The sequence below is a fragment of the Saccopteryx bilineata genome, chromosome 4, assembly GCF_036850765.1.
Source record: "Saccopteryx bilineata isolate mSacBil1 chromosome 4, mSacBil1_pri_phased_curated, whole genome shotgun sequence".
NCBI classification, from domain to species: domain Eukaryota; kingdom Metazoa; phylum Chordata; class Mammalia; order Chiroptera; family Emballonuridae; genus Saccopteryx; species Saccopteryx bilineata.
Window position 1 is genome coordinate 57,240,358 of NC_089493.1, and position 24,698 is coordinate 57,265,055.

Consider the following 24,698-nt stretch of genomic DNA (forward strand, 5'->3'; position numbering starts at 1 on the left):
TCCAAGAAGGAAAGAAAGAAACCACCTAGTTCTTTAGTAGCCCCAAAAATAGAGATGATAGTAAGCAAAGAGAGAAAAGAGGAGAAAATTTAAAAACAAAATTCCCCCCAACTTCTACCATTTGCCAAAGACTTATCTTATTTCTCTGAAAGCTTGGGAACTTTTCAATGAAAGCACAGCTGAACGATTCGAGTCCAGCTCTGCTAGGTCAGAAGATATCTGATTCCAAGGGGAAATGTCCAATTCTCTTTTCATGGCTTCCCCTTCCTGATCTTCCAGCTAGAGGCTGGGTGCTAGGGACTGGGGTCAAAGGAAAGTCAACCAAGCACAAGCTTGAAGCATCAATGCCCAAGGTCTTTGGAGATGAAATAATATGCTACCTTACACTTTGCAGGATAAAGAGGAAAGCTCCAGAAATTTCTCTGTAGTCCTCTAAAGGCAGCATTCCAGCCAAGGAGGAAGTAAGAGGTGAGATGTGCAGAAAAGATTCCCAGTATGCCTGACTTGTGGTGGCGCAGTGGATAAAGCGTCGACCTGGAAATACTGAGGTTGCCGGTTCGAAACCCTGGGCTTGCCTGGTCAAGGCACATGTGGGAGTTGATGCTTCCTGCTCCTCCCCCTTCTCTCTCTCTCTCTCTTCTCTCTTTCTCTCTCCTCTCTATAATGAATAAAATCTTTAAAAAAAATAAATAAATGAGGTAAATGCTGGTTCAAACAAAATTGTGGACTTTCTCTAATGCAGAATAGCTTTGACACTTTAGTATGATAATGCTAATAATGGATAAATGTTTCTAACTTTATCTGTACAGATTATTTTTGTGGTCTACATCTTGGGACAAGAGCCCCACATAACACTTTGGAGAAAAAAATAATGTTACAATTAGTTATTTTATGCAAATGATTATTGAAGGCTCACTTTGCCCCACTGCATGCACAATTACAATACTAAGCACAATGCTCCTAAAAGATCAGTTAACAGTGCAAACAATATGAATGCAAAGTAGCGTGAAATACTGGTCACTAGGAAGGCAAAAGAAGTGCTACAATTACATAGCACTTTACTTCACTCAGTACTTCTATGCTTTTCACAACTGGAAAAATAGGGATGCCACAAGTTCCTCATTGTTCTGTAGCTCAGTTTCCCTTCTCTTGACATTTTTAAATGCACTTACAATAAAACTCAATTAGTGATGTGGGCAACTAGAATGTCAACTTCTTGAATACAAGACTATAGCCCCAGAGCTTGGAACAGTGTGGGTACAAAATTGCTCAATAAATGTTTGACTATGTAAATAGAGGAATCAGTAAATAAACTTACATAAGTGTATCATTAACTCATTCTTTCATAAGATGGGCAAAATATTTATTCTACAGTTTTATATTTTAGGTTGACTTTGAAATGCTCGCTCTAAAGCAATTCATATTACTCTTTTCTCAAAAAGTTTTATTTTTCTTATTTCGCTCCCACCATAATTTCCCATCCTTTGCAACTTCCCCGCCCCAAATACACACAAAGGTATTTTTCTTACAACTTATGGGTGAGAAGGAAATTTGTATCTCTAGACCAAGTACCATATTCAATACATGATTACAGCCAATTATTTTCAATAAAAGCCAAATTAACTAACATTCAAAAGAGTAGGAATCTCATTAATCAGAGCTATGTGGAGATTCTCCTCTGGGAGAAGGAAGAAGAAACACATTTATCTTGTAGAAAGCAACTAGACACAAACACGCTTTTATCTCCAATTTGCTGATAAAAGCAACCGAGCATGGACTATGGATATAAAAAAATAATCCATACCGTTAATTTCAATATTCTGAACATGTTCAAAATAATACCGACGTGTTGCAACATCTTCAAACGAACAGATAAAAAAATGTTCTTGCTAAACTCAATTCACTGTGACAAAATCTGACAATACATTTTAAAAAAATTTGCAACAGTTGTGTGTGCATGAATGTGTTTTAGGGGAAAGGGGTGAGAAGAGCAAGAGAATACTGCTCTAATTCCATGTTGGTCATTCAGAAAAGCCAATGAGAGATTCTTCCCCACCCCCTTGCCTCCTACAAAACAGGTAGTGGCCAGTGTGTTCCTATTTGCAGTCCCCAACTTCCCAACCTTTGTTGGGCTACATTCCCATCTGCTGCAGCATTCCCCCCAGCCCCAGCTGTAGCTCCAGTGGTGGCAGGTCCTGCCACCACCAGAGTAAATAGGTTAGGAGGACAGTCATTTGAGTTGTATCCTCAGCTCCCAGGCCATAAGGAGCACCAGGGCCTGCTACCTTGCCTTCCACCTGACCTGCCCTAGCAGTCTGTGCTCCAGCACCACTGAGTCAGTTCTCCTTCTTGAACACTGTACCCCCTGAGCTGTTTCCCCTCCAGCGGTCTTTGACCTCCCGTCTCCTGTGCCTACACTGGCCTCCCAAAGCCCCTATCCCTCTGGCTGCCCATCGAGCTCCACCTACTCCAGGTGACTTCATCAGCCAGATTTTTACATCGCATTGACCATATTACGTTGATACAATCTATTTAAGTGTGTGTATTCCTCACTACACCATGGGCACCTGAGGGCAAGAACTGTGACTTCTCCCAAAGTTCTAGTCTCAGTTTAGATCACAGTTCCTAACACATAGTCTTAATAAATGAATGAAGAATGAACAAATATATCTTGTACGTCTCATGACTCCAAGACACAGGGATGAGAGTTTAGGAGGCTTCAAGCTGGAGTAAGGCGGCAGGGTCAGAATAGGGTTGTGTGTTGTGTGTACATGTGTTCACACACTGAGGAGAAGGCGCTGCCTCATTTTATGGTATCTTCTCTAGAACTTGAAGGCCAAGGTCCCACCTACAATCCCCCCTTTCTCTCGGTCCCAGGGATTAACCAATTACTCACTCTTCAGCTACAAACCCTGCATCTTGACTAAGCTTCTCTCCTGTTGCGTCTGTTATCATGTAGGGAAACACATCAATTCATATTTATGCTTTCTTTCACATCCCAAAAGCAAACAAAGGCTTTATGACATATAACGATTGGAGAATGAGACAAAAAGACTCCCCTCTATAAGTTATCCCTCCACGCCTAAACCCTAAAGCACATCTATTATTCTCACTCACTCGGCCCAGTTTGGACCCTGTGGGAGAGCACAAAACCACACAAGGAACTGACAGAAGAACCTGATGCACACAAACAGGCAAGTGTTTTTCACCACCTGTCTGAGCATTTCTTTCAGGAAGGTCAGGTGGAAAGCTACAGTAAAGACAGCAAGAATGGAATACTGCTCTACTGTAAAAAGAAACGAGCTACCAAGCCATGAACAAACAGGAAGGAAGATCAAATGTATAAATATATTACTAAGTGCAAGAAGCCAATATGAAAAGACTACATACTATATGATTCCAACCATATAACATTGTGGAAAAGGCAAAACTACGGTGACAGTTAAAAGGTCAGTGGTTGCCAGAGATTAGGGAGGAGAAATAAACAGGGTGAGCACAGAAGATTTTGGAGGCAGTGACACTATTCTGTGTAATACTATTATGGTGGAGGTCACTACACATTTGTCCAAACCCATATAATGTACCACACCAAGAGTGAACCCTAATGTAAACTGGGGACTTGGGTGATGATGATGTGTCAGGGTAGATTTATCAATTGTAATTAATGTGCCGCTTAGGTGTGGGATGTTGACAGCGGGGAGGCTGTGCATGTATTTGGAGGATGGGTATGTGGGAACTGTCCATACTTTCTGCTCAATTTTGTTGTGAGTCTATAACTGCTCCAAAAATAAAAGTTACAAAAATATAAATAAAATGTTAGAAATTTAAAAACAAAGAAAAAAACACGAGCAAGAAAAGAAGGGTGAGATAGAGGCAGCACTGCAGATGCATCCAGGCACTGAAGTCAGAGAACTCTCATGGGTGCCCTGTCCACCACAGGGTGGTGGGGAGAAGCTTAGAGTGAGACCAGGTGGGCGTGGCTCTGGGAAGCAGCGATGGAGCACCTGTGGTCCTCCTGGCCAGCTGAGCATCCCCTGCATGTATTAAGAGTCATCATTTTGAAAAGGGACTGCCCATGCAGAGCTCCAACCTGCTAGATATATCCTCTACTTTTATTCTCACTGCCATCTCAACCTTAAATTTGAGGGCTACTCCTCCATATTAGCACCTAAAGAAAGGCTTCTATAGTGAAACAAACTATCCAACTGAAGGACACCAGGAGAGACTATGACTTCCTCAAAGGGTAAACCATGTGGTTTTCCTGACCCATGGAAAATGCATCAACTGTAATGGAAATCCCAGGACTGCAGCCAGGAGAGGGAGTGGGCATTTCTCTTTAGGAGACATGCTAACTCCCTGTGAATATGCATAATGGTTCATTCCTCCAGCCCTTGAAGCCTGGTTTCCTGGGTGCTATGAGCCAACATACGACCACATAAAAGCAGTGGAAAGGCCCTGGGCAGTGGCTCAATGGATAGAGTGTCAGCTGGCATATGGACATCCTGGGTTCAATTCCTGCTCTGGACACACAGGAGAAGCAACCATCCACTTCTCTTCCCTCCCTCTCCCCCTTCTCTCTCTCTTCTCCTCCCTCCTTCTCCCCCTTCTCTCTCTCTTCTCCTCCCATAGCCAGTGGCTTGATTGGTTTGAGCAAGGCCCCAGATGCTGAGGATAGCTTGGTTGGTCCAAGCACATCAGCCTCAGGTGCTAAAAGTAGCAAAGTACTTGAGCATCAGTCCCACATGGGGTTGCCAGGTGGATCCTGTTTGGGCCACATGTGGGAGTCTGCCGTACTATCTCCCCTCCTCTCACCTTAAAAAAAAAAGGCAATGGGAAGAAAGGAGCACCATGAAATTTGATCAGCCTCTGGGCAACCTAAAATGGATATCACAAATAAGAACACAGAGTCATTTGGGAAGATGGTTTGGCTAATCAAGAACAAATGAGCTATTTAGGTATACATAAATGTGGAAATCAGGGACTTATTTTTCATAAATAAGAACCTATCATCACTTGACTCTAATTAGTAGCTATTGTATCCCTCAAAGTTCATCTTTCAAAAATGATTTTGCTGCCCTAACATCTCTAACTACAGGCAGTCTGGCCTTCATAAACCATCACCTGATAGGTTTTCCAAAAAGCTAAATCCTTCTCCTTCCTCATCCAGCCAATGGTTTTGGTAAATTTCATTCAACCCCTGCCCCCCAACAAACAGTCCTTTTGCCATTGAAACTTCTTCCTCCTCACAGAACATTCTGGAAATTAATTCCCCTTAGCCACGTCTCCTTCTTCCTGTCCCTAATCCGTCATTCCACATTTCCCCTTTTCCAAGGAGCCTCCCTTCCCTGCCATTCTCTGAATTTTCATGGGTCTTGTAGATTTCTCTGAAGAACTTGACAATTCATTTTATTATATTCCTTCCAATACTGACTCCACAGGGCTCCACAACAATGACACATAAGGTATACTGACCTGTCAAGTGCCCAGCCCCAGCCTACTGCAAGGTCACCCAAGGCCAGGAGCATCCTTGTTCCCTTCCACTCCTGCTCAGTGAACATGGATAATGGGGGTCCTCTGAGCCTCACTACTGTCCATAAAAAACTGGATGAAACCGCCCTCACAGGCTCATGCAGGATATGTGAGCATTAGGCGTAGGATGAAACGTGCCTGCAACAGATACCAACTTTTCTCTCCTCCTCACGTGTGATCTTTTGGCTCTCCAACTAGAATAAGATCTATCACAGCAAGGCAGGACTCACCTTTCCTACTTTCCTTCCAGGCATTTCCACAGTATGACATACCTAGGAGATGGTTTTAAAATAGTGTTTTCTAGTTAGTGGCCAAGTTATCTTTAGGTGATAGGGTTTCACAACATTTCCTTATAACTTCACGCACTATGTAAATACTTAAAACATTCTACTAAAGCCTGACTGGTGGTGGCGCAGTGGATAGAATGGCCTGGGATGCTGAGTTCCCAGGTCTGAAACCCCGAGGTCACTGGCTTAAGTGCAGGCTCATCAGGCGCAGGCTCGCCAGCTTGAGTGTGGGATCATCGACATGATCTCGTGGTCACTGACTTGAAGTCCAAGGCCACTCGCTTGAAGCCCAAGGTAGCTGGCTTTGAGTAAGGGGTCACTGGCTCGGTTGGAGCCCCCCCCCCAGTCAAGGTACATATAAGAAGCAATCAAGAACAAATAGAAGTGCCACAACTACAAGTTGATGCTTCCTATCTCTCTCCCTTCCTGTTTCTCTCTCTAAAAAGAAACAAAAAAAAAATCCACTAAAAAGGTCAAATATGTGCAAAATATAAAGAACATGACAATGAACCTTAAAGTATTCATTTAGCTTCAACAATTACCAACTCATAACCTTATTTCATCCAGACCACCCTCTTACTTCTTCCCCAGCCCTTAAAGAGATTATTTTGAAGCAAACAGGTATATCATATCAATATAAATATTTCATAAAGCTAGTATTTTACATCAGAAAATGTATAACATAGCTGTTTTCACTTAGAAAAAAAGTCTATGCCTATCAAATCAAGTTACGACCATCTCCATCTCTGTTCCCCGTTGCACTCAGCAAGGCACAGGCGACCTCCGACCAACTCAGCAGGCCCGACTTATGATTCCTGGTGGCACAGGAGCTGGCTGGGTGCCTGCAGACAGGACGCTGCCCATCCATCTCCCAGATCTCTGCTTCCAAGGGACCTGCGGGCTTTCTGCTCCAGACTGGTCTGCTTGGGACCACTAGGACTTTCTACGTCTCTGGTACACATTTCTGTGTCATTCCCAGCACCATCTTCGCTACCTAGACTAGCTTTGCCTCTGCTTGCTTTTTGTCAAAAACAGAATGAATATATATATATATATATATATATCCCCCCCAAAAAAGCAAAGTCTTCTCTAGGAACAAGTCTCCTCCATATTACCCTCATATTGAAAAGAAAAAATCCTTCTACCTATGCAGGTGGCCATAGGCCTGAGGGGAGGGGATGACTTCCCAGAGTGTCCCCTGTGGTCTTCTCTAAAGTAAGCGTGAAATCATTTAGTATCATATTGGAACAAATCATAATTCAAATATAAAACGATTTGGGTAATTGTTCAAATTACCTACCTCACTGTAGACTTCGGTTCTCTATAACTGTGATACGCACACAGTTAAAGCTACTAGCCATGTGTGACTAGTGAGCACTTAAAATGTGGCTAATCTGAACTGAGATGTGCAACAAGTGTCAAGTCCACAGATCTCAAAGACTTAGTACAAATAAAATGTAAAATACCAGCCCTGGCCGGTTTGCTCAGTGGATAGGGTGTTAGCCCGGCATGCAGATGTCCCATTCAGTTCCCGGTCAGGGCAACAGAAGTGATCATCTGCTTCTTCTCTCCTCCCGCTCCCCCTTCTTTCCCTCTGCCCCTCCTGCAGCCAGTGGTTCAATTGGTTCAAGTGTCGGCCGCAGGCGCTGAGGATAGCTCAGTTAATTCCAGCATCAATCCCAGACGGGGGTGGCCAGGTGGATCCAGGCCAGGGCATACACAGGAATCTGTTTGTCTATCTCCCCATCTCTCACTTAAAAAAAAATCTCATTAATAACTTTTAAATTTTGAAATGTTAACATTTTATGAGGTCGCCGGTTCGAAATCCTGGGTTTGCCTGGTCAAGGCACATATGGGAGTTGATGCTTCCATCTCCTCCCCACCTTCTCTCTCTGTCTCTCTATCCTCTCTCTGTCCCTCTCTGTCTATCTCTCTTCCTTTCTCTCTCCTCTCTAAAATGAATAAATAAAATTTAAAAAAAAAAGAAATGTTAACATTTTAGATGTACTGGGTTAAAAAATAGATTGAAATAAATTTCACCTTTTAAAAATGTAGCTATTAGAGAATTTTAAATTATATGTGTCTCGTAATTATACTTCCAATACAATGCTTCTCTAGATTCTAATTCCTTTTCACAATAGCATACACATGTTTTGTGTCAACCCATCATAACTGGAACACAACTCTAAAACTAAAATGCACTTGGACTTCTTTTTTGAATTACAGCATTTTTGTATACTTCCCCTAACAGGTCCTGCCAATTCCATTAAGATTTAAATATTTAATTCAAGTGTTCCAGTAAGGTACTCACGGCTACCTTGTAACACAAAACATCACATCATTACCAGAGAGGCCCCTTCCGACTGAGAGTCCAAACATTTAACTGCTGTGCTATTTAAAAAGCAATTCCCAATCCATATTTTTAATCTCACAATCAGAATATGATAACATTTCTTCTGGCAGTTACAACCCAAGATGTTAGAATTTCACTCTACACAGCTGAGAAAATATTCAAACCCTTATTTCTAATATAAGACAGGGAAGGGAAGGGCATTCTTTACAAACTAGGAGGAGGAGAGCCACTCACCTGCCTTCTAATGGTTTCCAATGAATAAAATAATGAACACCTGATAAACTGAAGATTAAAAACTAACTTTCAAAAAAGGTCAAGTCAAACAAATATTACATCTGACCTCTGAGCATTAGTGGACTTTAGGGTGATTCCCATCTGTGTTTTCCAAATGATCAACAGGGATCAGAATAAAGGGGAACAATTTGGTTGTTTAAAAAAAGCCACTCTGTTATATAGCCAGTGCTACCCAAAAGGTGCTCTGCCCTCAGCCAGTTTGTGATTGGTCTGTAAGAATAAAAGTGCAGAAACTGTGAGTACACATTTGTCAATTTTCACAGCAATTTGACAAAGTTATTTATGTTGGATACATTAAATAAAAACTTATATTTTGTATGTCTTTTTTTCCAGATATTTCATTTTTATTGAATTTTACAAAAGTATGTTAGCCCAAAAAAGATTAGAAACTAAATTACTAGTGCTTCCTTTCAGAAACACTAGGCTAGACCAATTCACCCAAATCCTCAATTTCCTGGTAATCTCTTTCCATATTTGTAGGAATTGGGGTAGAGTAACAAAAGAGGAAAGGGAACTGCATCTGTACATTTTTAGAAAGAAAAGAAAAACCACTTTGGGGGTAGGGTAGTAGAACTACTTCCATGACATAGCTAGGATTAGGATCTATCAATATAACACTATAATTTTCTTTTAATTACATGAGAGGGAGGGGAGGCAGAGAAACAGACTCCCGCAAACACCCTGGGATCCACCTCTCAAAACCCCTACAGGGCAATGCACTGCTCATCTGGGGCATTGCTCTGTTGCTCAGCAACCAAGCTATTTTTAGTGTCTGAGGCAAAGGCCATGGAGCCATCCTCAGTGCCTGGGGGCAACTCACTCGAACCAATGGAGCCATGGCTGTGGGAACCAAGGGAGGGGAAAGACAGAGAGAGGGAGAGACAGAGAGAGAGAGGGAGAGAGAGAGAGATTGAGAGAGAGAGAATGGAAAGGGGTGGAGAAGCAGATGGCTGCTTCTCTTGTTTGCCCTGACTGGGAACTGAACATGGGACATCCATACACCAGGCCAATGCTCTACCACTGAGCCAACCAGCCAGGGCCCGCTATAATGCTATAATGTTTTTATCTACAACTACAGTGCCATATTTCTTCTATTATAAAATACTACTGATTATAAACCACACTGCGATATAATACAGTGTTGATGGGTTCTGATTTCAGAAACATCCAAACAGATGCAAACTAAAGTTCGTATGTGGAACAATTACATTGCAACTAAGCAAAGATGTCAAGTGTTAATTATACACACAGAGAAATTAAATAATCATGTTTTTAAAAAGCCTTTCACCAAGTTTAGGTTAAAAGCTGAAAATATCTAGGTGAGTAAGGAATGCATTAGTAAGCACCGACCACGAGCAAAGTGTTCCGAGGAATGATAAAATGTACAGGCCCGAAGAACCACAGTTGAGATGGGTAGATAGTGTCCAAAACATCAAGGAGTAGAGAGTAGAGCAGCTTACAGGTCAAATGACTCATGTGACAGTCACTTCAGTCACATTCAGTCTCAAAACTCCCTTCTTAGTCCTACACCAACCAAGGGGGGGCTCCGAAGGCAGCTATTTTCTTCCTAGAGCCCTCAACCCAAGGTGAAGGGGTGCACGCAGGCCGGGCAGCTGCGCTCCATCCCGCTCTCAGCAGTAACCAGCTGGGGCTGAGCCAGGGGAGCCCCTTCTCTTCTAAGCAAGTATCCTCATTTGTAAGAAGGGTTGATAACACATGCTTCTGGGTTATGTGGAGGGTTGGTTTGTTGTAACAAACAAGATTCAGGGATTTGAGCAAGTTGTAGACTGAAGGCAAGGAGAAACAGTGACCCCGGGAAGCAGGGGGATTTCTGGAGGAAGGCTGCCGTGAGGGAGGGTCTTGCGGCCAGGTGCTCTTCCTTCCGCCCGAACACTGGCAAGGGGAGGGGGTAAGCCGCACAGGTGGCACCTCTGTGTTCCACGTGAGGGAGGAGAGCTTTCTGTGACAGCGGATGCCGAGGACACAGCAGATGGCAATGTGTGTGGGCACCAGTCCCTAAATGGTGTCCCCAAAGGAGGCCACGTGGCTTTCCTTCTCCAGGCGCCCGGTGAAGGGGGAGCTCAGGGGAGGCTGAGTAGAGAAGAAAGTGAAAGCAGGGCAGCCCCACGGGGGGGGGGGGGGGGGGGGACGGGACACGAGGGATGGGAAAGAACAAAGATGAGTTTCCATAGGGAGGTTTTGGTCCGGTCAAAGAGCAGGTCAGGGGTCCAAGTAAGTAAGGGGTTGCAATCAGGGTGAACAGAGAATGCCAAGAGGGGCACAACTTCTGGGCAAATCTCACCATTCAGGGTGTGGTTTCCACAACTGGAAGGCAAGGCCTCCACAGAGAGTCAAAGGTCAGTTTGGGGGCTGGGTTAATGATGGGTTCCCTCGCAGGGGCAGGGGCGCGGCAACCGCCAGCCGGTGAGCAGAGCCTGGGCAGGGCCAAGGCCCCTGCTCAGGGCCTCAGCTCCTCAGTGAAGCCAGGCACTGGCCAGGAGGGAGGGGAGGGCATGGCGGCAGGAGGTGATGGACATGCGCGGAGGGCGGTTGTGGGGTTGTGGTGGATTTTAAAGTGCCCACAGATCCCTCCTCCAGACTCCAGGTGCCCTGGGAGTGTGAAGCTGAAGCAGCTCCACAGGGAGTCCTGCAGGGGCAGCAGAGACGAAGGAGTGGCAGGGGCCGTTCAAGTCATCTCCCTTAAAGCCATCTGCAATGAAAGTGTTGGGAAGCAGTGCTCTGAACTCGATTTTGTCACTGATCGGACTCTGAACCACTAGGTACACCATTTTCCTGTACTTCCAGGCCTCTGGCTGGTACCATACACACTGAGATGGAAAAGTTTGGCAGAGAGTGGGTTTAATTTTTTTTTTTCATTTTTTCATTTTTCTGAAGCTGGAAACGGGGAGAGACAGTCAGACAGACTCCCGCATGCGCCCGACCGGGATCCACCCGGCACGCCCACCAGGGGCGAAGCTCTGCCCACCAGGGGGGCGATGCTCTGCCCATCCTGGGCGTCGCCATATTGCGACCAGAGCCACTCTAGCGCCTGAGGCAGAGGCCACAGAGCCATCCCCAGCGCCCGGGCCATCTCTGCTCCAATGGAGCCTTGACTGCGGGAGGGGAAGAGAGAGACAGAGAGGAAAGCGCGGCGGAGGGGTGGAGAAGCAAATGGGCGCTTCTCCTGTGTGCCCTGGCTGGGAATCGAACCCGGGTCCTCCGCACGCTAGGCCGACGCTCTACCGCTGAGCCAACCGGCCAGGGCCAGAGAGTGGGTTTAAAAGGTCCCGTTAAAGGAGGTAGGGTGTGGGGGAATAAAAGGCTGACCGCAGCACACCTAAAGCAGGTATGTGGGGTGGAGCTACCAGGTAGTTCAAGGCACCTACACCAGCTGAGAAGACACCTGTGTTTCTTAACAAGCCAGAGAACCTGGACGGAGGGGCATAACAAGAAGAACAGCAGGTACCTATCATGTTCCTACCAGGTGCCAGGCACTAGGCGCTGCAGCTCCACTCCTAAACACCATAGACACAGAGGAGTGAAAGACGCTCTCTGCTATCTGTCCTGCTCTTGAGCACTGGGAATAAGGAAAGAAGAGTTTGCAGTACATTCTGACACCTAAGAGACACATCAACCAAAGGCAAGGCATATTTAGTCTTAAACCATTTTTAGGTGTAATACGGTTTCATTTGGTTTTAGGGATGATAATAGTTATGTGTTAAAAAGAGCTCTTGTCTTTTAGAGCTGCATACTGAACAATATACAGCTGAACTGTGATGTTTAAGATTTATTTCAAAATAATCAAGTGGAGATCATGAAACAAAGGGGTTATGTATTCATGATCGTGGAAGCTGTGTGATGGGTAAATGGGTGCTCACACTGTTCCTTCCACTTCTGCAGACGTTTGCAACTTCCAATTAAAAATCAAAAACAAAAATGGGAGGCAACATGAAGGTAACATACAATGTCTTTAACCTAATTGCATTAGTATGGTGACATTACTGCAACAAACTCAAAACTATGAAACTGTATTTAAATGATGAAAATGCTTAAGGCCTTAAAAAGGTAGACTGACAGTCCACAGGGATAAAGTCTTTCGGTTTTCTAAAGAAGCAGGACTAGCTTAGCTGGCAGTCGGCGCATGCAGTCACGCTCCAAGAGGTCCAGGAACTACATCTACCCAGTGTGTCACCTTGACAAGGAAGGTCAGCACCTTTCCTCTGATGACACAATATAAGTCTGACTGATTCACCGGCCTGATAGGCAATACACTCCTGTCATGCTTTGCTGCCCAGTTGAGGGATCAAGTAACAGAAAGGTGCCAAGTATCAGGCTCATCTCCCGAGCATCCTCAGTATGACTGGCATCTTCCTTTTAAAACCACCAGAAGAATGGCAATAAGCCAGGGAAGGGAAACAGCTCATACCTGCTCTGAAAGTTAACAGCTGATGATGTTGATTTGATCATCGCCAACCTCCCCCCCCCCCCCTTACTTCTGTGAGACTCACACTGTAAACCTGTTGGGCACAGCTGGGTCGGAAGGTGAATCTCAAGGAGTAAGAGTCAAGGTTAAAAGCCACATGCACACACACCCATCAGAAGGGCTTTATGGAGAGGATTTGCTTAACTCAAGGGTCCTCAGCCAGGGATGATTTTGTCCTCCAGAGGATATTTGGTCTTAAGAGAGACATTTTTGGTTGTCACAAATGGCATCTGATGGTTAGAGGCCAAGGGTGCTGCTCAACATCCTCCAATGTACGAGACAGCCCCACAACAAAGGATCGTCTGGCCTAAATGTCAATAATCTAAAGTCAAATTAAGCGCTAAGGAAATATTCAGACTTCTTCAGAGGAGGGAGATAGGGGGACAGGAAGAGGTGGGTAAAAGAAAGGGGGTGAAAGGGAGAGAGAGGAAGAAATAACATTATGTTTTAAAAGTCTTATTTATATATTCCTACCAAAATTTCTGACCACATGTGGTGTTTGATGCCATGCCCCCTGGTGTAGCTCCTATTTTGTTCACAGACACTAAGGGGACCAGACACTTGAAAAGCTGTTAACTGCCAAGGCCAATATTTGCCTTTTACCAACGGCCATGTTTATCCAAGATTATTCTGCTTTTGGTGAACTGGAAACCAACTGGCCGTTGACACACTTGGAATCAAGCCAAGGAATAGCTTGGCACCCTTTCCCACGGGTGGCAGAGGGGGAACGCGGTCCAAGAAGGCCAATCTCTGAAAGCCACGTAAGCTTTTGGACGGAACCACTTTGACACCACTGGAGAACAAGTTCTTATTGACAGGGCAATCCTGTCAGCACCCTCAGCCACACTGAGTCTGGGGGCGAGGAAGGGGCAGTGCGGTGGCATGAGGAAGAGCACACAGGGTGGGGGTGCACAGGAAGAAGGAAGAGAGAGAACACTTATCATAAAAGTTTCAATAGTGCTTCGAGCTGAAGAAGGCAGAAAGGAAAACAAACTTACAAGTAATTATTGCTCCATTGACTGTAATTTTAATGCCAGATTATTAACCCTGAAATGTAACCCACAACTGACCTCCACAGAGACCAGTAATTGCTTCTCCTTTGAGTTCTACTATTTACATTCACATTTGTGGAGTGTTTATACAATACTGGTAACTGGAACTCAGCTGCACTATCACAACATTTCTCTCATGTGCCACAAAGCTTCTGTTTTTCACAGCCATCCCCCTTCACCACAAAAATGCAGCCATAGCTATAATTACTACCACCAAGTTCACCTGCTTACATAAGACGCAAAGATTTCTGACAATACTCTACCAACCTCACATGTGAACTCCAAGTGCTCTCCTTTCAAGAATGTCTGAGCACACTGCCTAACCAGCAAATGGCACAGTAGATAGAATGTCAGCCTGGGACGCTAAGGATCCAGGAACAAAACCCCGAGGTCACAGGCTTGAATGCAGGCTCGCCAACTTGAGCATGTGATCACAGACATGACCCCATGCCACTGACTTGAGCCCAGAGGTCGTTGGCTTGAGTCCAAAGTCACTGGCTTGAGCCAGGGGTCACTGACTCAGCTAGAGACCCCTGGTCAAGACACATATGAGAAAGCAATCAATTAACAACTAAGGTGCTACAGCAACTATGAGTTGATGCTTCTCATCTCTCTCCCTTCCTGTCTGTCTGTCCTTGCTTCTCTCCCTTTAAAAAAAAAAAAAAAAGTCTGAGCACCAAAGTGTGCCTGAAATGGCACACCAATGTCCTGGGAATCCTGGGCACCAAATACCTGCCTACCTGCCTCTAGTGGGACCTTTCTCAACCTTTCATCTTCTAGAAAGAAGCTGAGGCATTAACCCAGGTCGTGCTTGCGCCAAGTGTCAATGGCTGCAGAGTACTAAGGGCATTGTCAGAGTAGACCCTTCGGTCCTCCCATGAACACACACACCTTGTCTCTGCTGGGTAGGGGTTGAAGAGTGCCCCCTTCCTCAAACATATGCCCACGCCTTAATCCCGGGAACCTGTGCATGTGACTTGATATGGAAAAAGTGTCACTGCATATTTACACCTGGATATTGAGGATCTCGAGATGAGATCATCCTGGATTATATGGTTGGGTCCTAAATTCAAGGATCCCATCTCGATATCCTCAATATCCACTGAGGAAGGTTCTAAGAGAACATGGAATTTTATCTGCTCTGTGTCAGTCTCGTGGCCCCAGTGGCTAGCAAAGTCTCTAGCACATTCTAAGGGCTCAACAGGTAGTATTTATGAAAGGGATAAATAGAGAAGCACAGGAGATCTGCTCAGAGGTAGCCTCCCCGCTGACACTGCCGCTGGCCACCAGCCTCTCTTGGCCCTCTATGTTCCACTAGGAAATGCCCGTTCACACTTCTGTTTTCACAGAACACAAAATGTAGCTAGCCAGTCTAATAGATTGTTCATCATGTCCTATTGTTTGTTTCTTTGTTGTTTCTTTTTACCACATTGGCAGCCGCCATGCCAAACAAACAAGGAACACTTATGCCTGAAAGTTTACAGATGTAATCTCACTCTTCCTCACAATAACCTTAGGAGGAAGCTATTATCTCTTGATCCTCATTTTACAGATGCAGAAATTGAGGCTTAAAGAGGTAAAGTAACACACTTCACTTCCTCAGCCAGTACAGAGAAGCAATGCTAGGGCGGAGCCAAAAGCCAGCTGCTGTCTGTCCCCGGCAGTGGTCTGTGAAGCTCTTGTCGGGGATGCATTGCTGGTCTTGGAGAGCTGGCCACACGGCTGCAGGCAGCAGACCTTCCAGACCTTGTTGAGTTGAACCACAGGAGAATGGCGTTAATGTGGACTACACCAATTCATGATGTGAAATAACCCTAGACCCGCACATGTGGAAGTTTAAAAGGTCTGCCTAGCAAAGTAAGGGTAATCAACATAGGTTCAAATTCATCCAGATTAACACGTGGCTATGTAAGGAATTGAAGGGCGCCACAGTTGCCAGAATGCCCCTCAAGCAATCCAGTAGCACGGAATTATGAAGTGGTATGTTAATTGTTGCTCTTAAATATCCATTAGCAGAGGTCCCCTGAAGCCTTCTACTGGGCGATAATGTCTTAAAAGTGTGTCACGGATCACACTTCAAAAAGCTCTTTCAGGCTTATCATCTGTCAGTCCAGTACAACTTATTAGGTATGTACTTTAATATTTTCAAAGTTTTCCTAAATCGCTGTGTTAGGTGAAGTTACATTATTTCAAACAAATAATTTTTTTTTTTACTGTACCTAAAGAATATTGCAATGTTTCTCAAAATGACATTTATGAACTTTATTCACCTCTGGCAATCAAGAGCAGCCACGTCGAGAGAGTTTGTGCCCAGAGTGTTAGCTGGGACATCACGCAGCACAGACCCGCAGTGCTTTAACACTTATTAACAGCTTGTCTGAAATCGCTGCTGGTGACTCTCCAGCAAGCAGACACACAGATTAGCAGCTCCTACAAGCACCTCTCCTCTTTGGGCCTAATTGCACCAGCGATGAGAGGATATTTATAAGCATTTCTGAGAACGTGTGTGTCAGTTGGGAGAATGCAGCATCTTACACGGCATGAGATAATTAATGCACTCAGGAAAAACACAAAAGTGTGATTTGTAGGAAAATCTATAAAGCAGGTAATCTAGGAGGAGACTACCTTGAACACGATCTTCTGTAGTGGTCACGGAGCTTTCTCACCCATGTCTAAAATCTCCCTAGTTCGCAGACTGAAACGAGGGCTGCCACCAGCATGGGAAATGCCAGCTCGGACCATCCCAGTGGTCCTCTGGGGGTCCCTCCTGTTACCTGTCAGAACAGCCTCTCAGCCCTACAAGGAAACCAGAAACCCGGGCTGCCGGACTCCTGACAGCATGTGACCTTTATCAAACCTACAGCAGTCTGTCTCAGCGGGGAAGAGCCCGCCAGGCAGGCTGTGAGTCTGAGTCACCATCTCCCCTCATACAAGCCACGTGGCTAGTTTCTGAGCTTGAGGCTCCACTCCTCCCCTGTAAAATGGGACATGTACCACCACCCAGGATGTGCAAACTTATGTCAAAAGGAAAAAATTAAAACGCTCCTTGCGGACTAATGTATTGGTTCAATGAGTTGGAGTTGCACACCCAACACTGGGGAGTACAGAAAGGATTAAGGCCAGGCCTCTGCCTTAGAACAGGCCCCCCCAATCCAGGGGGAGGAGAGACCCACAAACAAACGACTGCAGTAAAATGTGACGCACACTGGGGGTGGGGGGGGGCGAGGTCACCCAAAATGCTCTGGGGTGACACTGGTGAGGAAACCTGAAAGGATCACAGAAGGTTTCCCAAAGGACTCGGTGGGGCTGACTCTGGAAGGACAGAGTCCCTGTGCCTAACGAGGGACGGGCACAAAGCAGCTGGGCATGCTGCACAAAAAGTGGCACGAGGGGTGTTTTAACAGAACGGGAGCATTCAGGAAGACTAGAAGGGGCGGATACAGGAGGGGCCGGGGGTGCAGTCAGAGGGGCAGGCAGGGGAGGGCACCAGCCCCTGTGTTCTTTCCATTATTCTGTAACCACAACAAGTCCCAAGTGAACAGTGAGGGCTGCAACCCACAGGCAACAGGAGTCAGTTTCAGGGACAATGTACTACACAGTTATTGCATTCCTGATATCTTGAAGTTAAACAAGAGATAATGGCAGCAAGAGACATAGGTTAAAAAAAATGATTTAGAAATGTTTAATAGACAAAGCTATAATAATAAACAATGGTCTGATATGGGACATAAATTGTGGAAAATAAAATTAGAACACAATTTAAGAGTAATTTCCCCAGACCAGGTGTACCATCATGTGCCAGGTACTTGGAATTTGAAGACAAATAAGACATAGTTTTTGGCCTCAAGGAGTGTGTAAATTAAAAAACAAAAAAACAAAAAGTAAAGCCATCATTTACTAGTGGATAATACGAGATAAGAAGGGGACCACAGAGTGCTCTGTGCATCTAACAGGGTGGGGACAGGGCAGGAGGGAGTGTTGGGAGAGCTTTCTGAAGGGAAAGGATGCTGAAAGGCTGAGAAGCAAGGAGAGAAAGGGGGAGAGAGGGGAGGAGGGATGCTGCAGGAGCAATGAGAACAGAATTCCTGAGGGGGCAGGCACCTGGCACATCAGAGAAACCCTGAACAGTTCAAAAAGGCCGATGCCAGGGGGTCAGGAGTATTCTGAATGGAAAGGAAGCAGAAGTGGTGATCTGAGACTGGTGACAGCAGCAACAGGCCACTGGGCCTGGTCACAGAGAATGATGCCCCTTTTGTATGAGGAGAGACGTTTGTTTTATCTAAACAGTTTCCTCCCCACCCCACCCCCCGCCCCCATACAAACTGCCTAGCTATTTAGTGCTTCGCAATGTTGGCCATTGTTACTGGAATGTCAGAACCCTGCACGCACTTTCCGCTGACTAATGCAGGAGAGGGCGGAGAATTTAGCCACAGGACTCCCTACTGAACCTTAACATAAGGTAAACTCACCTGTGAAATGGTCCCATGGCAGAGACCCTAATTATTCCGAACAAGGCTCCCAGCTCCCCTGGTGCAAGCACTGTTAAGGAGAGGGTGAGCTGGAGGAAAGGCTGACACGCCCGCTGAGGAGGGGCCTCGGTGGGGTGTGTTACATTCCTTTGAAAACGGCCCCTGCTACAATTTGTGTAATCAGCCCAGAGATTGGACTGCAGAACTCTGCTTCCCATTTATTACAATATCACACTCCTGCCCAGGAAGCCCCACCCAAGCTTTTGTTTGGAATTCTCTTCCTTGATTAGGTGTAAACCCTGTTATTCCCACCATGCAAAAATAACACATGGGTCCGAAGAGGCTGCAAGGCAGAGCACAGTCAGAACCCACTTCCAGTAACGAGGCTAGGTAGTTCTTCCCTTCTCCAGTTCGAGAATGATTTCTTTTTCATTTCCTACTCGGTTGAGGAAGAGTGGGGAGCTGGGACATTTTGTACATAATGGAAAAGCAAACTGTTTTTGCTCTCTGGTAAGAGCCATGCAGGCAGGGAGAACACTCCCCAGGCTGTACACACAGCCCCTTGCCACCTCCTGGCTCTGACACATGGCTGCAGCGTGGCCCTTGGCTAGTGGGAAGGGGGTGAGGGGGCCTCAAAGCTCCTTTGCATGGAATATTTCTAACTGCTGTTGGCAGAGCTGCTCCTCACTCTGTCTGCAGGCAGGAAAGGCAGTCAGTGCAGGGCTGAGATGTTATCTGGCTGCTGTCGTTAATGCAATTCAGCTCAAATCCAGACCCAAAGAATTGCTGAGGACTGGGGCAGAGGTCATCATCCAGAAAAATGGAAAATTTACAGTCCAGAATGGGTGATAATTCTTACAACCAAAGACAGAGAGAAGAGGAAATTTTCATTTCAAAACAGTGAGATTAGAACGGGGAAAAATAATGAATCACTTCACTATGTAAGCAAATACTCGAGGCAATTGAAGAGCCATGTTTCGAGGTCTATCCAGCATGAAAGGGCCTCAGGTACCATGGGAGGTGCCTCACCTCCTCACCTCCACCAAAGCTGTCTGAGCAGGAGTTTATACCCTAAGGCTAATTAGCCAATGCACTGTCAGGTCAGGGTTCTAATGCTTACATGGCCTGGCTCAAGCAGGCCAGTTTTGGCCCATGGGATTCTCCCCCAGTAACTCTGAGCCATTCTAGTTGATGAAACTAACCCAGAGATTGAAAATTGGGAAGTCAGAAAGACTAGGGCTGGGGTAGCCACAGATGATTACTACTATGGTAAGTAATCATAACCTTACAAGTTTATCTGCATAACATGAAAATAAAGGACATCCCAAGAAAGGAACCAGGGATGCAGGAGCCCAGGAAAGCTCCTTGACTATCTCAGTCCAGTTCCTGTGAGCCCTGGGGCCCTTCATTTCCCATCCTGTGACATCCCCGAAGACTCACCGAAACCCTCCCCATTTACCAAACTGATGGGAATGGGTTTCAATCACAATCAATGACCCTTGCCTAAAAGAAGCACTCAATCCATGTCCAGTGCTGGGACAGCAGTGCTACGTCAGAGCTGGTGTGTCTGACACACGAAGATACTGCATAACTGCAGAATATGGTGGCACGACTACAAGAAAGTGCTAGTGATACAACACACACGCTCGGGCTGAACCATGGAGAGACGGCACAGCTCACCTAAGCCCGGTGAGCTTTTTGGAAGAGAAAGAACTCCAAGTTACCCGTGAAGCATAGGAAGGGTGTAGCTGAACATTAAGAATGATGTTTGAGCCTGACCTGTGGTGGCACAGTGGATAAAGCGTCGACCTGGAAATGCTGAGGTCACTGGTTCGAAACCCTGGGCTTGCCTGGTCAAGGCACATATGGGAGTTGATGCTTCCCGCTCCTCCCCTGTCTCTCTCTTCTTTCTCTCTCTCTCCCTCTCTCTCTCTCTCTCTCTCCTCTCTAAAATAAATAAATAAAATTTTTAAAAATTTTTAAAAATTAAAAAAAAGAATTGATGCTTCTCGACTTTCTCCCTTCCTGTCTGTCTTTCTCTTTCTAAAAAAAAAAAAAAAAAGAATGATGTTTGATAACCCCTTCATGAAACCAGGCTTATTACCACAACTCTTCTGGGCTCAGGCCACATCCATTGGCCTCAGTTACTTAGACTGTAGCCCACGCAGTACTGGGAGAGGTTTGCTGGCAAGTTCTCCTGCCTCAATTTTTGGTGATCCTAGCAAAACACAGCAATCCCCAGAGGAGGCCACTTAGAGCTCTCCATAACCTGCCTGTCTGCTCAGAGACCAGAGGGAAGTCGGGCTGTGGGAGAATTCACACCTCCGCCCCCTCTGGCCGGCCTCCTTGCTCACATCACGAGCAGAAGGGGCAAGAGATGCTCACTCATGGAGGTCCCAGTGGGCTTAGGAACTGTGAACATTCTGAACTTGTGGGATAGGTGTTCAGGAACAAGGGTAGGAGAGATGGAAAACAAAATAAAGAAGACACCAGCAGGTCCTTAGAAGCTTACCATTTTGCAGAGGAAATGTGACACGTACACAAATAACCCCATCACACTCACACACACCCTCACCCACTATAAGGGCTACATAAAATGGATGAAGAAATCATTTCTCGATCCTGTATGCAAGGAAATTTTCCTTAAGAAACGCAATTAAGTTAATATAAAATGTCTATAGTTATAGGCAAGATCAATGTTATCGCACAAACCTGATTCAGTATAGTAAAATGAATTACAGTGATGGCTTTCCAACTTTTTAGTAGCAAATTGTTGTCTTCAAATAGAATTTTACTCAGAAGCCCAATAAGCAATGTAGCCCCTCCAAAAGCAGAGTTGGTCTGGTTGAAATAGAGGAATAAGACTGGAGCCCCTAAGGGGCCTTTGCAAAATACACAGCGTTCCAGGAATCATCATGGGAAACCTTTCCTTTAAAGGTATTAGGGCTCGGCCCTGGCAGGCTGGCTTAGCGATAGAGCGTCGGCTCAGCATGTGGAAGTCCTCTGTTCAATTCCCAGTCAGGGCACACAGAGAAGCAACCATCTGCTTCTATACCTCTCCCTCTTCTCTCTCTCTCTCTCTCTCTCTCTCTTTCCCTCCTTCCACAGCCATAGCTCATTAGAGCAAGTTGACCCTGGGAGCTGAGGATGGTTCCAAGGCCTCATCTCAGGCGCTAAAATATAAAATAGCACAGTTGCATAGCAATGGAGCAATGGCCCCAGATGGACCATCACCCACCTGGTAGGGGGCTTGTCAGGTGGATTCCAGTTGGGCACATGTGGGAGTCTGTCTCTCTGCCTCCCCGCACTTTCACTTAATTTAAAAAAAAGTATTAAGGCTTATTATGGCTTTCAGACATACCTGGCCATTTGAAATTTACCAAGGAAAGTGTTTCCAGGTAGACTCTACTAACAAGAAAGCATAATTGTCTACAAGGTAAATGCTGAAATTCTACCTCAGCAATTATTCCCTGGGCACACTTAGAATGTGGTTCCATCTGCCTCCAGGGGACATGACTTCCAGACCCCAAGACTCTACTGCAACCTGGGTCACTGCACACTGGCCGCCCCCTCTTCCACAAAGACCCTCCTTCAAAAAAAATCAAACACAGCCCTGGCCGGTTGGCTCAGTGGTAGTGCATCGGTCTGGCGTGCGGGAGTCCCGGATTCGATTCTCGGCCAGGGCACACAGGAGAAGCGCCCATCTGCTTCTCCACCCCTCCCCCTCTCCTTCCTCTCTGTCTCTCTCTCTTCTCCTCCTGCAACCGAGGCTCCATTGGAGCAAAGATGGCCCGGGTGCTGAGGATGGCTCTGTGGCCTCTGCCTCAAATGCTAGGATGGCTCCGGATGCAACAGAGCAACGTCCCAAAGGGGCAGAGCATTGCCCCCTGGTGGGCATGCCGGGTGGATCCTGGTAGGGCGCATGCGGGAGTCTGTCTGACTGCCTCCCCATTTCTAGCTTCGGAAAAATGCAAAAAAAAAAATCAAACACACAGTTAGGTTCATGTAAATCAGCCTCGTCCAAAGTGTGTGCAGAGGTCCTACGGTCCAAGAAGTCCTCAGATGCTTCAACATGCTGAGCTCTTTAGGGGGGAACCAAGTAAGAGACCCCTAATGAATCAGAAGCATGCCTCTCTCTCTCGCCTTCTTTCCCTTTGTCCCTCCCTCTCTCGCTGTGTGTGTGTGTGTGTGTGTGTATGTGTGCGCGCGCACACACGCCCTCACAGGCAAGTACAGCATGTCCCACCTCACTACCAGGTCCTCACAGGCAAGTACAGCATGTCCCACCTCACTACCAGGTCCTTTGGAAATAATCAGTGACTTAAACATTTTCCCTGATTATAGTTAATTTGATGCTTTATATAAATAACAAATACTTTCTTATAAAGACAAGTAAATCATAAATACATAGAAATGAGCAAACCAATGGTGAATTACAAGTAATGTCCCAGGAAAATGACAAGGATATCTGCTATACTACTCAACACTTTACTTAAAAAAAAAATATATATATATATATATATATAGACATAGATATAGATATAGATATATAAATACAAGCAGACCACTTTAAAACAGAGTTAGAGCTGCCATCCCAAAGGAACTGCCTTGTATGTCTTATGCCCAAAAGCTCTGGAATGTTAAAACAGAACTTAACCTTTGAACTGGGCCTACAGCAAGACTATGTCCCAATGAGCTGTTTGCAAAGATCAGAAAGCAGATATTGTGACTGAGAAAAACTGAAAATTAAAAACATTCCTTAGAATTAACATCACTATGTTGGCTTATCTGCACCTATACAAATGCTTTCCTTCATTGACAGAATTGTTCCCTTTCGTTTCTCATCAATACCTCTTGCCTTCTTTCCTCATTGGGATAGTATTTGGGTTTCAGCCTGAATTGGTGCTTCCCAAATAAATAGCTGTTCTTTTTTATCTCAAATAAATGCTTGTTGCCTCTCACTTCAGCCTTTTTAGGTTAACATGTCTAACCAACACACACACACACACACACACACACACACACACACACACAAAATGCAGTAAGATAAAATATCATGAAGAAGGCAGTAAAATGTTTGTTTTTTGCAAATGATATATGCCTGTCTGCTAGAATCTAGTGGCTGATAGGTGGTCAGATACAATAAATATTTAGAAAATGTCATTTTAAAAAATTCTATGTGTAATAGCATAAATATGCCACGTCAATCTTAAATTTTACTGATGGACATAAAAGAAGATACAAGTAATAAAGAAAACTAACATTTCCCAAATAGAAAACTCTATAAAGTCAAAATAATCCAACCAACTTCACACAGAATATTTTGTAGAACTGATAAAGCTAATTTTAAAGTTGATCTAAAAGACAGAAAGCTTTAGAATGCCTAAGAAATGTTTACAAAATAAAGGGAAACTTAGCCTGACAAACCTAAACATAATGTAAAGCACCAGTAACTGAAACAGTGTGGTATCATCACAGAAATTGACAAATACATCATTAAACAGGATAGAGAACCCAGAAAAAATATGTAGATATTAAGGACAATATAGATATTATTGTGGAAAGTAAGTATGGAAAGAGCAAACTATTTGATACATTATTTTGGGAAAATAAATATACACATAAACAAAAATTATGTTACAGCTCTATCACTCTCAGACACAAATTCCAGGTAGAGAAAAGATATGTGTTAAAAATTGTAAAGCCAAAAGAAAATATGAGATTTATTTTTACAAAGCCCAGTAGACAAAGAAAAGTTCACAGATGTGGCAACATGACTGTTAAACCTTCTATACATAATAAAGTCAAAGACATGCAACAAAGAGACATTATTTACAATGTATTTTTGAGGGGGGGAACACAATTATTTTGATCTACTTTTTATTCTAAACCTTTCTATATATAATGCTTAAATCTTTCATAACAAGTCAGAGTGCCAATATTGTTAATGATATATATTTATATATAAACCAATTTAGTTTTTTTAAAAAGGTTAATATATATAAAGAAACACTTCAACTGAGTCCTTTCATAAATATTCACAAATTAAAAATTAGTAGAGTAAATAAAAAAGGCTTGCTTGCTATCTTTTAGGAATAAAAGAGAAATGTGAACAACTATCTAAAATATTTTCCTTTAAATATTCTCCTTACTGCCTCTCCCACAGACATTCTGAGTTCTGAAAGAGAAACTATGCAGTTCCGAGGGTGTGCCTCTAGTTTTTGATGATTA

General features: G+C 44.7%; 1 protein-coding gene across 6 annotated transcripts in view; it reads right to left on the reverse strand.

Annotated features, from left to right (window-relative positions):
• Window positions 1–24,698, reverse strand: part of TLN2 (talin 2) — a 484,588-nt gene that overhangs the window by 294,276 nt on the left and 165,614 nt on the right. The window contains exon 1 of one of the 6 annotated variants that reach the window (XM_066274647.1): window positions 18,468–18,578. The exons of the other annotated variants lie outside the window; for them this stretch is intronic. The gene's annotated coding sequence lies outside the window, so the exon portion shown is untranslated. Of the gene's footprint in view, window positions 1–18,467; window positions 18,579–24,698 lie in introns of those variants that run through there. 6 annotated transcript variants of the gene reach the window in all.